Source organism: Leptopilina heterotoma, unplaced genomic scaffold (assembly GCF_015476425.1).
Source record: "Leptopilina heterotoma isolate Lh14 unplaced genomic scaffold, ASM1547642v1 Lhet_123, whole genome shotgun sequence".
Classification (NCBI taxonomy): Eukaryota; Metazoa; Arthropoda; class Insecta; order Hymenoptera; family Figitidae; genus Leptopilina; species Leptopilina heterotoma.
Window position 1 is genome coordinate 2,080,227 of NW_025110842.1, and position 4,099 is coordinate 2,084,325.

Here is a 4,099-nt window from a genome sequence, read left to right on the forward strand (position 1 = left end):
CTTAAGGTCAAACAGTGAACCTTTTACAGGTGAAAAAGTGATTTCACTTTTTTGTCTAATGCTACTTTATAAACAGTATTTAATGACTTGATTTTATCCGTAGTTGCATTTGTTAAATTAATTTTTATAATTTATTATATTTAAATCTATTATCACAACATTTATTACAATTATTTCTTGAAATGAATAAATAAAAAATTGGAAGATATTTAAAAATTGATACTAAATGAAATGCATTTTTTTTACAAAAAGCATAAAATTGAAATGAAAATTGTGTCAAAAAGAACAAATTGTACCAAAGCAAATTATACCAAATTAGTTATATACCAAACGATCTAAACTTATAGTAAAAAAATCCAAATTGAAAATAAATTTATAACAAAAAATTTTAATTGAAAAAAAAATTATGATGAATTGATAGCAAAGAATCAAATTAGAACTAATTTTATACCAAAATAATCAATTGGAAGTAAACTTTTACCAGATTGTACCAAATTTATACAAATAAATAAATAAATAAATTTATACCAGATTTATACCAGTTTGTACCAAATTAAATCAATTTAGTACTAATTTGTACCAAATAGTACAAAATTAATACCAGTTTGTACAAAATTGATACCAGTTTGTACCAAATGTTATTAAATTGGTACCAGTTTGTACGAAAATTGATACCAGTTGGTACCAAATTGAATAAAAAAATTAATAGTAGTTTGTACCAAATCACACCAAATTAATACCAGTTTGTACCAAATTGAATCAAATTAGTACTAATTTGTACCAAATTGTACAAAATTAATACAAGTTTAAACCAAATTAAATTATATTGATACCAGTTTGTACCAAATTGAATTAAATTGATACCAGTTTGTACCAAATTTTATAAAATTGGTACCAGTTTGTACCAAATTGAATCAATTTAGTACTAATTTGTACCAAATTGTACAAAATTAATACCAGTTTAAACCAAATTAAATTAAATGAAAACCAGTTTGTACCAAATTAAATTACATTGGTACCAGTTTGTACCAAATTGTACAAAATTATTACCAGTTTGTACCAAATGTTATTAAATTGGTACCAGTTTGTACGAAAATTGATACCAGTTGGTACCAAATTGAATAAAAAAATTAATAGTAGTTTGTACCAAATCGCACCAAACTAATATCAGTTTGTACCAAATTAAATTGGTATTAGTATGTACCAAATTGAATCATATTAGTACTAATTTGTACTAAATTGACCAAAATCAATACCAGTTTGTACCAAATTGATACCGAATGGAATGGAAATTAGTACTAGTTTGTACCAGATTGGACTACGTTGATACCAATTTGTACCAAATTTAATTAAAATAGTACCAATTTGAACCAAACTGTTACCAAATTGTACAAAATTGATACCAGTTTGTACCAAATTGAATCAAATTGATACCAGTTTGTACCAAAATGAATTAAATTAATATTAGTTTGTACCAAATTGGACCAAATAAATACCAGTTTGTAACTAAATTGATACCGAATTGAATGAAAATTAGTACTATTTTGTACCAGATTGTACCAAATTGAATTAAATTAGTAAAAATTTGAACCAAACTGTGACCAAATTGTATAAAATTAATACCAGTTTGTACAAAATTTGACCAAACTGAAAGAATTTAATATCAGTTGGAATAAAATTGTAGTTAATTGTTACCAGTTTGGACTAAATTGATACCAAATTTCAACAAGTTGATACCAGTTGTGACCAAATTGTTGCCAAATCGAATATCAATATAATCAAATTATAGTACCAAATTGGTAGCAGTTTATAGACTAAATTTTTACAAAAATTGAATTAAATTAATTTTAATTTGCACCAAATTGGATTAAATTGATACCAGATTGAATTAAATTTTATCGACACTGATACCAAATTGTACCAAATTGTTGCCAGATTCTACCAAATATTCACTAAATTGAGTAAAATTATTACTAACTTTAATCATATCAGGTTACTACTAAATTATTTAAATTAGAAACAAATTTGATGCCAAAAATTCCGAATTGAAAATTAATTTATATCAAAAAACCATTAAATTTAAACTAAAATTAAAAACCGAAAATTACATCGAATTTGTACCAGAAAATATCATATTTTAATAGAAATCAAAATTAATCCAATTTTATACGCAAAATACAATCAAAATAGAAGTGAATTCAGACTAAAAGCATTAAATTCAAAACAAAATTATACCAACTTGTACCAGAAAAAAGCAATTTTAATAGAAATTAAGATTATTCCAAATTTATACGTATATAAAAATAGAAGCAAAATAGAAGTGAATTCATGCTAAAAGCATCAAATTAAAGTAAAAATTATGCCAAATTGTTACTCGGGAGGTTCTGGTATCGCTAATTACGAATATATTGATAGATTTTCAAAATTCAAAATGGCGGATCCAATATGGCGGCCATAAAAATTGAAAATCCATCAAATTCGCTTGAAACTTGTCACTCGGGGGTTTTTGGGGTCACTGATCACGAATATGAAATTCATTTTTAAAAATTCAAAATGGCGGATCCAATATGGCGGACTTATTTTTTAAAATTGATCAAATTCGCTTGAAAATCGTCACTCGGGGGTTTTTGGCGTCACTGATCACGAATTCGGTGTCGGTATTTAAAAATTCAAAATGGCGGATCCAATATGGCGGACTTTTTTTAAAAATTGATCAAATTCGCTTGAAAATCGTCACTCGGGGGTTTTTGGGGTCACTGATCACGAATTCGGTGTCGGTATTTAAAAATTCAAAATGGCGGATCTAATATGGCGGCCATGAAAATTGAAAATCCATCAAATTCGCTTGAAAATCGTCACTCGGGGGTTTTTGGTTTCACTGATCACGAATTCGGTGTCGGTATTTAAAAATTCAAAATGGCGGATCCAATATGGCGGACTTTTTTTAAAAATTGATCAAATTCGCTTGAAAATCGTCACTCGGGGGTTTTTGGGGTCACTGATCACGAATTCGGTGTCGGTATTTAAAAATTCAAAATGGCGGATCTAATATGGCGGCCATGAAAATTGAAAATCCATCAAATTCGCTTGAAAATCGTCACTCGGGGGTTTTTGGTTTCACTGATCACGAATTCGGTGTCGGTATTTAAAAATTCAAAATGGCGGATCCAATATGGCGGACTTATTTTTTAAAATTGATCAAATTCACTTGAAAATCGTCACTCGGGGCTTTTTTGGGTCACTGATCACGAATCCGGTGTCAGTATTTAAAAAATTCAAAATAATATCAATTTCAATCAAATTTGATCGATTTTAGAATTTTTTCATTTCATATTTTTAATTTTAAAACAATTGCTTTTTTAATTTAGTATAATTTATTAATTTAAGTATAATTTTTCAAAATATTTTTCTTTTCGTCCTATTTGGAAATAATTCTACATTTATTTTTTTTTGTCCTATTCAAAAATTTATTTTGACCTTAAAAATGGAGGAATTTTTTTTTTTTTTTTGAAAAGTAATAAATACATATAAATAGTCGTTTCTGTAGAAAATATGCAAATGTATAGAAAAATTGTAATTGTGTCCGTGTGTGTGTGTGTGTGTAATGGAAGGAACGCATTGGGGAAAAATTTCGATGTAGCAAAGTTGGCAGAGGCAAGACCGATAGCAGGGCTTCTCTACTACTCGTGCGCGATAGAAATACACCCCCGCCAATCCCCTGCGTCGCCCGCTCCCAACTCCATTCTCTATGCCCTTCTTTTCCCCCCCGCTCACTGCCTGGCTATGTAAGCCACCTCACGAAACCCCACCGTTCCAGTCTCGCAGCGGTACTCGCGTGCGAAATAATATGGCTGGGGAGTCGAACCACCAATAGATAAGGCCAAACCAAAAAATTTCAAAAATTGTGCTCTCTCGACACGAAGAAAAAAACAAAAATCCTAAATTTAAAACAAAAGTTAAACAAAAAAAAATAAATTCAAAACAAAATTTAAACAAAACAACAAAAATTTAAACAAAAAACCAAAATTTAAACTAAAAACAAAAAAAAAACAAAATTTTAAACAGTTGAACAAAATTTAAATAATATTCGAAACAAAAT